This window comes from Adiantum capillus-veneris, chromosome 19, assembly GCF_014529385.1.
Source record: "Adiantum capillus-veneris isolate H3 chromosome 19, ASM1452938v2, whole genome shotgun sequence".
Taxonomy (NCBI): Eukaryota; Viridiplantae; Streptophyta; class Polypodiopsida; order Polypodiales; family Pteridaceae; genus Adiantum; species Adiantum capillus-veneris.
This window is the reverse complement of record NC_140949.1, coordinates 104,724,342-104,737,106: the sequence shown is the minus strand read 5'-3', so window position 1 is coordinate 104,737,106 and position 12,765 is coordinate 104,724,342.

Genomic DNA, 12,765 nt, shown 5'->3' with positions numbered 1-12,765 from the left:
GACATGTTTTCCACAATGACTGCATTTGTTATTTTTGCAACATTCTTTAGCTTGATGCGCTAGCTTTCCACATCTGTAACGCTTTGTTTTGGATGATGAAGCTAGATACATCCCCCCTCTTGAAGAGGATTGTGCTTCCTTGTCCTGTCTTTCTTCTTCTTGTAGTGATCTGACTATAGCTTGCAAATTAGGTGTTGGCTCTTTTCTTAAATTACTATGACTACTTGGTCATATCTTTTGGATAGAAGTACAACAACTTATTTGTCGTGCCAAGGGTAGGACTAGACGGGCACGGCTCGGGCAATGTGCCGGACACACATGCAGTAAAGGGGTCTATATATGGAAGAGGGCCAAGGGCCTATATATATAGGATGGTTGGGAGGTTATTCGCATGTCTGTCTACCCGCTTGCCTTACACTGGTATCAGAGCAAGGTGGAGGGGAGGGTGAAGAGCGAGCTATGGATGAAGGTTGTGGCTCGCATGGCTTTTCTCCCTTTCGTTCTCTCTCTCTCGATCTCTCTAATGAAGGATGGACTCTCTTACATGGCAAGCCTAAATCAGAACGCAGAAAAACCGAATCAAAGAAGAAGAAGATTGGATGGATTGCATGCAAGCATGCATGCATGGTTAAAGAATTTGCTGCCGCTCGGACAAGCAAGCCGTGGGGAGCAACCCCTGTGTTGGGAGTAGAAGTCGACAGAGGACGCAGGAACGGTTTCTTCCTTGAGGACAGGCATGGATTCGGTCTGCACAAAAATTTCCGATTTCGGCCTTGTTGGAAGCGCCCTAGGCTCTAGAGGGTTTTTCGTCACTTGATGGAAGTGATTGGAGCAGTATAGGAGTCGGCATGTTGGCAAATTACCTTGCGCAGAGTCACCAAAATCGCCATAGCCTGTGCAGGTTTATTTTTTTTTACAGAAAATTGAAAATATTTTGACCTTTTGGGTGCCCTATTTTGGGCACCAATCTCTTTTAAGGGCTTGAACCCATGGCGAACTAGATTCCGCCTGCGTAACTGGCATCCGAGGCATAGCCATGCACATGGTGGTCTTGTTGAGGAACACGGAGTCTATGCAAATGGTGGTCTTGCTAAGGAACACAGAGTCTATGCACATGGTGGTCTTGCCTCAAGGGGGCACTATAGACGGCTCAAGGGTTTTTCAGACATAGTCACAGACTGCTCAAGGAGCCATGCAAATTTTGATATTCCGCTTACTTAGATATCCCCATTTTCGCATTTTCGTCGGTTACCAACGTGGTTTTCGACAGGGAAAGCTTGGTAGAGATGATTATGCGGCATACAAGCTGTTTCTCGCAAGGGAATCACAAAGATGAGGATATGCTTGCCACGTCCACGGATGAACGCCATGCTCATCAGGTTTGCCTTTTCGTCATTCCACGGATTTTCTTAATCCCTATGTGATGTTACTTTGTAGACTCATACAGAACGAATTTCCAAGCTTGATCTTTGATGCATCGGCAAGGCCGGTGGCTACTTCGGCTCATGCGTGCATAGTTGTTTTGCATGGTAGTTTGGGCTTGCAGCGAAGCAAGGCTTCCATACGTATACATCGGTCAACCGCACCATGTGGTGATTATCACGAACCATGGCACTCAAACCTAGCAGGTAAGAGCATGGAAGTTCTCACACGATTCCACCTTGGTTGCAATTTGGGCAAGGCCCTTGACAGCATGCAGTAGAGTAGTTATTGAGCATGTGCTTGATAACTCTTGTATGCATGGGACTGAATGATCACGGCTATCATTCATAAAGTCACACAGGTACGAGATGCATCATTTGCACGTATGATACTGCTTTTTCACTAGATTTATCATTCGACAAGGTCGACTTTCTTTGATATGACGACTTGTTGCACTTTTCTTGTTTGATTCATTCTCAGTGTACAGCTGCTAATTGTATGCTCGAGCACGGCTCACTTGGTCTTCAACATGTTGTTCTAATCATTGAGCAAGGCTCATTAAGTGCATACACCACTGTGGTGTTGAGTAAACCACTCCAGAGTTAACCCTTACGACTTTTTATCATGCATGGCATGTATCTACTTACAAGGGCAATGTCCGAAGCAAAGCTTTCATTTTTGTCCTGCTAACATTTGGAGTATGCTAGGAGCATATTCATTGGGGAAATTTTACAACTGTCTAGTATGACCATTTCATGGGGGTACATAGGACAATTGGACAAGGTCCATTATCTGTGCTTGATCGACACAGTTGACTCTATTCGCTATGACATCTGTCGTCAATAGCATTTATTGGCAATGAGGCCAGACATAGTTATGTGAAACATGGCTTCTCCTGAGTACCTTGATAGCGCACGCTCGTCACAGATTACATTTTCTTTCAAAGGCAAGGCCAATTTTTCAGTATCTCAAGGAGATCGACATGGCCTATTATTGGACTTGTTGAAAGCAGCAAGTTGCTCACCACATCCGTTGGCTATTAGCACTACCAGATTTAGGTGAAGCAAGGCTTCTATTTATGCATCTTGCATAGTGACTCACCACGTTTGGCATATGCTATGAGCATACAAACTTGGGAAGTCTTTGGCAAACTGTTTACAGATTATTTCATTATGTATACGACGGATGTATATGATACAAGAGGGCGTATATCCATATGCGACAACTCTCTCTTGCACGGCAGATTTGGCTATGAGCCACATTTACGCAAGCTTTTCCTTTGGAATTTCATGACAACTGGTGGCAGCAACAACTACCAGTGAAATCCCTGCATGCAAGGCATGCTACGCAGGTGGCATGGATTCCACCACTTCATGCATTATGCTTCCACTATCACACTCACAACTCTGTCAAGGACAGCATACGTGATGGATTATTTCACAGGAATGTTTAACATGATTGTTGGTTGCTATTAACACGCACCAACACTAAGGACTTATTTTATGGGCAAAGTGCCACAGCTCAGTCATACTCATACAATCACGACCCCTACAAGGTAGGTGGGTCGGAGTGAGTTTCGTGCTTTTTTGTTACCTCTCTCACTGAGAGCGTCATATTGGAAAACTGTGGAATGCTTATACGATAAGCTATAAGTTAGGCATAAGATGCTTAAACGCACACAGCTTGGGCACACACTCTACAACCTTAAGAAAAGTTGCTCAGCCCAGCATGCTCTTCTTCTCTAGTTCTCTCTCTCTTTAACGGAAAAATGAAAAATCTTCTCAAATTAGTCTTCATCGGTTCATCCACTGAACACTAATTTGCACAAGGGCTATGAGCCACACAGGCTAAGAGCCATTGTTAGGCCAAGGGTAAGACCCAACTATTGTCATTCTTTGGGTGATTGTTCTCAAGATTGAACAAATCTACCTAGGGGAGTACACATCGACGTTAATAGACAAGCAAGAGTCTTGTCATTACGGATGTTAGGGTGTCATTTTTGCCGACACTCAAGTTGAGTTTTTGATAATCTTCAACGTCCCACAGCCGCTGATCTCTACAAGGAAGTATAGATGCAGCAATCAGTTCCGACAGCATGGCTGTCCATAAGAGCTAGGCCGTTCACTTGTGTGGATGCTCTGCTCTCTCTATAGCACTATGAGTGTCTATGGAAGCACAGATTTGGGGGTACGACCCGACGGGTGAATGATACATCACTCCATAGGCATTGAGGATCATAGTTGATCTGCTTCAGGATCACAATTTGACCTCTTCCAATTAGACTTTCAAGGAAATAATTCCGCAATCTACCACGCGGTAGCGGACAAACTCAACTTTTCAAGTTGATTTCAATCATTATGTACACGGTTAACTATGTTGGTTACCGTTACCTGCTAGTTGAGTAGTTTCTACAAAGGGTCTTACCAAGGGGTTTGACTACGTAGCTTTTAACCAAAGGGGTTGGATTGCGTAGGCAACACTCACGGTTTCCAGTGCAAGTCGTATAAATACGCTTGAATGTTTCAAAGCCATGCTAAGGGCATGTTGGAACAGAGTATTTTGGACCGTAGTGTCCACTATACATTACGTTGTTACGAACCTAGTGTAGGGTTCGATTTGGCACATGTTGTCACATGGGATACAACATGGTCTAGGAACTCAAGGAGTTCAGTTTAGCCAGTGTGGAGCAAGATAATGAGGGTCCCTCTCACTCTTGTCGCAGAGTGTTTGTAGTTACCTCCACACACAAGTACCAGCTCGTACTTGATGGATGTCTCTTTTCTAGATATCCTTGTTTGAGACATATTCCACATGTGGAGAATATGAGTCTCTAGGACTGACACTGGCGCCAACTATCTAACAACGTGTCGCGACGAAGTCCCTAGGTGCTGGTCGCATCCTTGGATTCGACCATTTTGAGCACACAATATCAGGAGCAATTTCAGTGGCCAGAAATTATCGGGTACTAAGCACAAACTTGTTACGATTACAAGTGTTGTGAAACCACCTTAACGGAGGTTCATTTCTACATATAGCAAAGTATGCTACGTTCATGAGAATGTCTCATGGTTGGTTCCTAGGTGTGACCGGGTTGTCACATTCTATTATGGTCCAACTTTTGCTGCAAAGTATGCTACGTTCATGAGAAGGTCTCATGGTTGGTTCCTAGGTGTGACCGGGTTGTCACATTCTATTATGGTCCAACTTTGTTACAAGATTTTCACGTAAGTATCGCGGAAAGTCTCGTCATGGAATTGCGGTTTGGATATGTTTGTGTTAAATGCATGCACACTAGGTGTTATGGGCCCTAGTGTTTAACACAAATTTATTTGGAGCGGCATGCAAATCCATGGACTTTATTCTTTCTGCACCCTTTTGCACTGCTAGTGCAATCTCTCTTGTAGATTTAGTATGAGTTTACACCCTGCCATACAAGGTGATGGCTGAGTATGGATGTTAGTGATTGGTTGCTGGAACCTCCAATCTACCTTCAACCTAGTTGGTTGTCTCCATTCCATATCGAGTATATGGCTGGATACTCAATAGTTGAGTCATAGTTTGTCGTCAGTCTGGAAGACTGTCTGTAAGTGGTTGGGGAAAGTACCTCACTCTTACTGTTGTTATTCATCCCACGTTGGATGGATAGCTTACAAGTATTCTATTTAGTACTAAAGGATATGCTAAGTGCATACGTTAGTAAACCGTGCTAAAGGATCTGCTAAGAGCATACGTTAGCACAATGCATTCTGAATAGGTGATTCTCTCCTTATTCTAGAATTTGCTTAGGTTAGGTTTTCAACTTTGAACACCTGTTGTGGTGGGGTTGGATACCGATAGTTTCATAAGTCAAGGACTTAGTAGGTGTGCTGATAGAGTATGTTGGCATGTAACCTTTGTTAGGGGTGAACATGTGGTTCTGTGTGTTCCAAAATGTTCAGAAGTCTGACATGAGTACACTCCCTATTCTATCTTTCAGTAGCTATGAGCTTTTCAAGATACTCACATGAGTTATCATGAGTTACCATTTAGATACGGGTGGTTGCAAAAGGACAACAATGTTGAAAATCAAAATGTTGCTCTTGGTTTCATTGAACCTCCTCACTACACCAGGTATCGGTCATATGGACAATTGGCCCGTGTAGAGGATGCCAATAAGGAAAACATCATTGTTCTTACGAAGATACTACCACTTGTGTTTTCGAGGACGAAAACGCTTCTCCAAGGGGGGAGTAATGTCATGCCAAGGGTAGGACTAGACGGGCACGGCTCGGGCAATGTGCCAGACACACATGCAGTAAAGGGGTCTATATATGGAAGAGGGCCAGGGGCCTATATATATAGGATGGTTGGGAGGTTATTCGCATGTCTGTCTACCCGCTTGCCTCACATTATTCATCTTCAAGTACGTCAGTTTTAATGTAAGCGAGCTATGTGACAATAATTTTGAGCTTATTGACAAAGCTAGCAATGTCTTCATCACGATCCATGGTTAATTTGTACAATTGTTTGTTCAAACTTACTTTGCTCTTCTTAACTCTAGCTCCAAACTTCTTTTCAAGGACTTTCCAGGTCTTATGAGCACTACTGCATTCATTTATAAAGTGAACATGATTTGAGTGAATTGATGTGATGAGTTTGCCTAAGGCATGCTCATCCTTTGTGCTCAATTGGGAGACAATTGTAGATCATGATTATGTAGTATGAGTGGAATCTAGCTTGGGTTCTTGTTTAGACATGTTTTGACTGATCACCAAAGATTTTCTTCATCAACTACTCCCTCAATTTTGTTTGCTAGTAGGGGTTTGAAGCGAGCTTTTTTCCTCTTTTTCCTTCAATTTCATATTTCACAAAAAAGCTCACTTCAAGAGCTTTTTTGGAGCAAGATCTCTTCATCTCTCTCTCTCTCTCTCTCTCTCTCTCTCTTTCTATCTCTCTCTCTACATCTCTACATCTCTCTCTCTCTCTCTCTCTCTCTCTCTCTCTCTCTCTCTCTCTCTCTCTCTCTCTTTCCCCCCTGTGGGACGCATGTCTAACCTCACCATCCTATCTTATTGCAGTATTAGCGAGAAGCACGATTAATTTGCCAAACCATGGGATGAAGCTAACTCGACTAGTGCATAGAGGCTACAAGAGGTTGTCAATCTCTTGGAAAACAACTAACAACTCGCATCTAACTCAAGCTACACTCAAGTGACTGAAATCACCAAAAGGCAATCGCTCATCGGCAAGCAAATCACATCTGTTACAGCATCAAATGACATCCAAATGTAGCGAAACTTCTAGGACAAGTTATAAGACCTAAGCACACATGCCTATGGTCTCAAACCCCACTTCAGGTCAAGTTCCAAAATCGCGATCATTAACAGCAGTGGATTTTTGGCCTAGTCGTTTTCGACCCAGAATGCATCTAAATGCTTAGCAATGATGCCCCAATACCCCGCCTATATTAGTTTTCGATTTAAAAGTGTAAATTCCTGGTTATGATGAAATTAGGCCGCGGGTCAGCGATGCCAAAAGCTATGAAATACTGTGAATGGTTTATGTCAATGCGTAGAGCTCTTACCTGCGGTTGCAATGCAACAGACGCAATCGCAATGTGACAACCGGAGAGGGAGTAGGAAGCACAAGAAGGAGAGAAGTGAGCGCCGTTAGCTCACTCTGTGTATTTCTTATCCAAAACTTATAAAAAACTTACAAGAATTGGGTTTTATACCTTAGCCAAGGTTTTTGGGTGGTCAAAACTAATAATCTGGAGTTCTACCAAAGCTAGGAAATGACTGGCTGATACAATCTGGAAGCTTGTAGCCCCGGCTCATTAATTATAGAGTTTATCCGAAAAAGTAGGAGTTACAATATTCCCAATTCATCAAAATAATAAATGTTTTACAAAGAGAACTCCGAAAAATGGTGTCCGTGTTAGCTTGTTGCTAACATTCCCCCCCTCCTCGCCTGTGTCGTCCCTTGACACAGCTTTATGGACTAAAATAGTCTTCGAGTTGACGGTTGGCGAGGCGGTCTTTAAGCGCGTCCAGTGCCTTCTGGTCTCTGATTCTTCGTTCTTTGTCGAGCACTTGCAGAAATTGCATTGTTACTTGATTCTTCTACTCCACCGTTGAGTAGCCTACAAACCTGGCTGTTAGGTTGCTGATCACCGGCACAAATATCTTTGTTCGTCAAGTGAAGAATCCAATGTAGAAAGCTTCCTCAAAGGCTAGCATATTATTTGAGGGCAAGAACATACATCTGGCATAGAATCCGTAAAGGACTTCTTCCAAAGGTTGTCCACTGAGATCGTAGCATAAGCCTTTGTTTCCTTCTAAGAATGGTAGCCATGGGGCTCCTGTTTGCTCAGGCTCATTAAAAACTTGTATACATGTGAGCAGCATTCTGCAGATCTTACATAACATGGCACAGGAGAGATCTGGGAGACTCTTGAAGAAAGACATGGCGCCCATTAGGGTTTTCACCATGTATTCCTCCGTCGCTTGGCCTCTCTCTGGAGCTAGTAGCCTGGGGAAGTTGAGCCAAGTTGGCCTCTTCTTTTGCAGTGCTTCATGCGCTTGCCATGTCCTTACTCTGGGTACATAATAGAATTTTGGATCTCTTTGAAGGGTTGCAGGTGCGCTTGTGAACAGAATCAAGTATCTCGGATTCTTGTTCAGTCAGCTTAACCTCCACTTTGGGTGGTCTTTATCTGCGCCATCTTCTTGCATATCCTTGTACAGAATTTCTTTCACCTGTAATAGTTCTACTTTGATGAGAGGGTACAACAGGGATTGTTGGTGCCATTGAGCGTTGATCTGATTGGGAGTGAGTTGAGTGATGTTGACAGAGTGTAAAACTCTCAACTCCCAATCCATAACGGCTTTCCACTACTCATCCACCTCTAGGGTGATCTTCTCCTTCAATGCGTCTTCTCCAGCTTTTGACAGTTAGACCATTGGCACTGTGTCTATATCTGTGATGTGAACCTGAAAATCCTCACCACCACTCGGCTCTGTTGTGGACTGTGTCTCAAACTCAGCAAACAAGACCGAGGGTATGTCTATCTGTGGCGGCTCTGAAGTGCATGCCTCCTCCTGCGTGTCTGGTTTTCCATCTCTGAGGAGTTGATTAATCCGCTTGAGTTCTGCTATCTCCTTTAGAAGCTCCTCCTCTCTTTGAACCCACATCAATGCCAGGTCCCTGCACTGTGATTGTTCTAGCTTTAATTCCAATTCTAGGTCTTTGTTTTTCTTTTCAAGTGCCTTGTACACTTCATCAGTTCCTTTGATCGAGGCCACGACTGGGTTTTCTCTGATTTTCCGTAAGAAAATGGCATGATCATTGATCCTCTGTTCAGAATACTGCAGAGAAGCATTGGCAACATCTAATTGCACCTGAATTTTTTGAGCTGACAGAGAGGTCGTAAGAAGTTCATTCGTAACTTCTATCAGCTGCTCGTCTTTTGCTTTGCAGGCATCAGATAATTTGGTGAGGAGATCACCTAACTCCTCCATTTCTTTTTGTTGTTTATCTCTGGCCAACTGATGTTATTCCGCTTCTGCCTTTAGCTCTTGCACTTGCGTTTGGAGATCAGTGATGATAGTCATCCTGTCGTCTAGCTCTCCTTGGAGAGCGCCGATCACCATTTCAAGTTCCTTGGCCTTTGTGCTGCGGTTTAAAGCTGCTGAACAGAGTCTCTCCGTCATTTCCTGCATCTGACGTTCATATTTATTTAGTTGGACTATTACTTGTCGTTTGACTGCCACTCCTCCTGGCGTGCCAGCTGAGATGTGCCTGCAACCTCATGTGTTGCTTCTTGTTGCGTCGTAACTGCTGGTGGTTCTTGTGTGGAGGTAGATGGTTGGTCTTCTTTTTGGCCATCCTGAGGCTTTGATGCTTCGGCAGTTTCTGGCTGAGTAGAAGTAGAGGGTGTTGTCTCAACCCTTGATGTCTCTTCAGGTGTCGGCCTTTCTTCCTTCTCTGGCTCGGGCTCCGTCTCATGTGCAGTGGTAGGCGCTTCTTCTGCATCTGCTTCTTTATCAGTCTCTTTTTCAGGTCTAGTTTCCTTTTCCTCTTCCGGATTTTGAGTATCTTCTGCTGCCTTCTCCTATTCCGGCTTGGCTTATTTTTCTTTTTGTCCATCGGGGTGGTCATCCTCTTGTGCAGATTCTATTTGTTGGGTGGCCTCAGAATCTTTCTCTTTCTGAGGCTCTGCTTCTTCATTGGTGTCTTTGCCTGCAGGTGATGGTGGTGGGCTAGGCATGGGATGGTCTTGTTGTTCTGTATGTGGTGAGCTGGGTTGGGGAGATCTATGACTTTGCTCTTGGCTAGCCGTTTCCTCGGCTTTCCTTTGGTCTTCCGCTTCCTTGGCTTTCTTTGCAGCTTCTTCTACCTCCTTCAGCTTTAGAGCTTCAGCCTCTTGGTACATTCTTTCTAAATGCTCTGCTGGATCATCCGTCTCTTTTCTTGTATGATGCTTTGCTCGAGGGCCTTTCAATCCTACAGGTACCCATTTTTCTGGGTCCTTCCCTTGTGCTTGCCTACTGCACTGGTATGCCTGTTTCTCTCTTTCAAAGCGCGCTTGTTTTTGAGCTGGCTCTTCTTGGTATGCGGCCACAACTTTTCTTTTCATCTCTTCTCTCCGAGCTCTCTTTTCTTCGTTGTCAGAGCTCTCGCGGCTGTGCCGTTTCGGCGAGCTATCAGCTGACTCATCATCAGATTTATATGATCTTTTACCTGACCTTGTAGCTCATGGAGAGGGTTGTGCTGCCAATATCCACGTATTCTGATCAGGGGCGGGCGGTAGGTTGTCGGCCATGCCGATGGCATGATATGCTATTCGAGTCAAGACCTTTGGCGCACCCAAGTACGTGATAGTGCCTTCCTTCTTGATGCCCTTCAAGGTTGTCAAGACATATTGCACGTGGTCCACTGGTTCCTTGTCGTCGACTTGAGAACCTGAGTGAATGTGGTGGCCACGGTGTGATTTGGTGTAGTGTACCTTGGTGGCCTTTTTACCAGAAAATGGAAGTGTTGGTGGTACAAACGGGCTGGCTCTTCCACCTGTTTGTGGATAAGATCGGCGAATGTAGCCGCGGCTGTCTCTTATCCACCTGTTTGTGGATAAGATCACTGAATGTAGCCGTGACTGTCTCTTATCCACCTGTTTGTGGATAAGATCGGTGAATGTAGCCGTGGCTGTCTCTTTGGTAAATGTACCTGCGGTTTTCCGATCTCTTGCTCGCATGGTCATTCCTTCAGTGGGCAGTTTGAGTGCCTCTCCCACTATCTCTTTTGTAATCACTACTTCGAACTTGTTCCCTTGGGTGTCTGCTATCTGTGCCGTTTCGTCTTCTTTGATGGTGGATAGAAGCTCGTAAGCTTTCTGAAAATCCAACTCTGCAAGGCTCTAGTTCGTAGAAATACCTAAGCCCCAAACCTCTTTTGTCTCTGGCTTTGCGGCTACATCATAGACTTCTTTGGGTAGGAGTTGCAACTCCACTTGATGCCCCTCTTCACTTTTGAACCTGCCAGTGAAAACTGTAGTGTGGTGCTCTTCCAGCTGTTCTCTAGAAAGGTAGGATGCCTTTGCTGCTTTGACTCACTCGAGGTCTAGTTGATACGCGGGTAGTTCTTGTAGTTTCTCTTTTTGGTTTAGCTTCTTCTTGGCCCTCTCCGCTGCTTGCATTGCTCCTTTTCAGTGAATGGAGTGCAAAGTTAGTAGATTTGTCGGAATTTTCTATGGAATGTCCTTTTAGACTGAAATGCTGACAATTTGGTCCAATTTGCTTCAAATCAATTTTTGAACAAGCAAAGATGCATAAAAACATGCAAGGAACAAAATTGTATAGTCAAAACAAAAATTTGCAACCAAAGTGAATAATCGTGATTATTTACAGCTGAGGAAAATTTCCAACTTTTTGCAAACTTGGCTTTATAGGCTTGAAGTATATACCAAATACATGCTCTGAGTGAAATATGGGCTCATTTGGATGCACAAGGTGAAAATGGTACCAGATTTTGGGTTTAGGTCTCTAAAACAGTAGATATAAAGGAAATTTGAGATTTTGAACTCCAAATTGATTCAAAATTGGCTAGTGGGCTTAACACATCATGTACCTTGGATGTATGATGACAAAATATCCAAATTCTCCAATTTTGACGAGAAAGTAAATAATCGCGATTATCAACTTTTCTTCCAAAATTGATATTTTCTTTGTACAAATTGGTTCTAGGCATTGTATGGACCTTGGGTATGAGATATGAAGTGATTTGGATCAAGAAAGGTGATCCATAACTCAAATTTTGGCTTGCAAAGGCTTCTTTGCGTTTTTTTTGGCAATTTTACAAGTAATGGGTGGTCATTTTGGTTCATACTTGATTTTTGGCATGTAATAGGTGTGTACACATGATAGGTGAGGTGATTTGAAAATTTCCAAGAAAAAATGATGCAAAAGTAAATAATCGCGATTATTTACAACAGTTACAAAAACTTTGCAAAACCTATAAATTTTGACCTAGACATGTTTCATACCACTAATACAAGTCCTAAATTGAATTTGGTCAAGTTTGGTCATGCCGGCATCACTTTGTGTTTTGTCGACTCCGAAATCACTGTGTTTTGTGACTACTTTGTCTGTTGGGTTGGTCGGTCAACTTTGAGGCTTTGGACTTGTCTGCAACATAGTTGTGAAGCAACCTGTCCAATTCTGGCTCATTTGGAGTCAGTTTGGCCTCGTATATCGAATTTGACGCTTTATAACCTTCGAGCCGTTTTCTGCTTTTCAAGGGCTTTGCTTGATGGATTTCACCAAACCAATCATATCCATTGTATATGGACCTCATTAGCAAGCCATCTGTGGAGTCAGGTTGGAATTCTGACATTTGCCAAAAACCTAACTTTTCTACTGGGGACCCCCTTGACCCTAGCCGAATGGTCATCTAATGGTATAGAAAGGTTCTATTATGTTAGGGCATGCTATGGTTCAAATTCCATCCGATTTGGTCAAGCTGGCAGGCCGCTATGGTCAGTTTTAGGTCGTAGGTCTTCGTGCACTGCTCGATTTCTAGGGTTTTTTCTAGGGCTTTAGACTAGCTACCGGCCATACAAAATGGATCATTGTCAAGTAAAGAACCTACCCCTCATGTCTCGTGTGAGATGGCACTGAAAATGGTCAACTGTGGGCTCCGAAAAAGTCGCGCGAAAAGAGGCCGAAATCTCTCTCTGCAAAGGCTCCAAGTGGAAATGAGGTGGTTTTAGCCTACCTTGGATATCTATACTCCGACTTCCCGGACCAAATTTCCCCAGATTCCCTCGTTAGTTCTACTAGTCCGTGAAATCTATGTTAAACTCAAAAA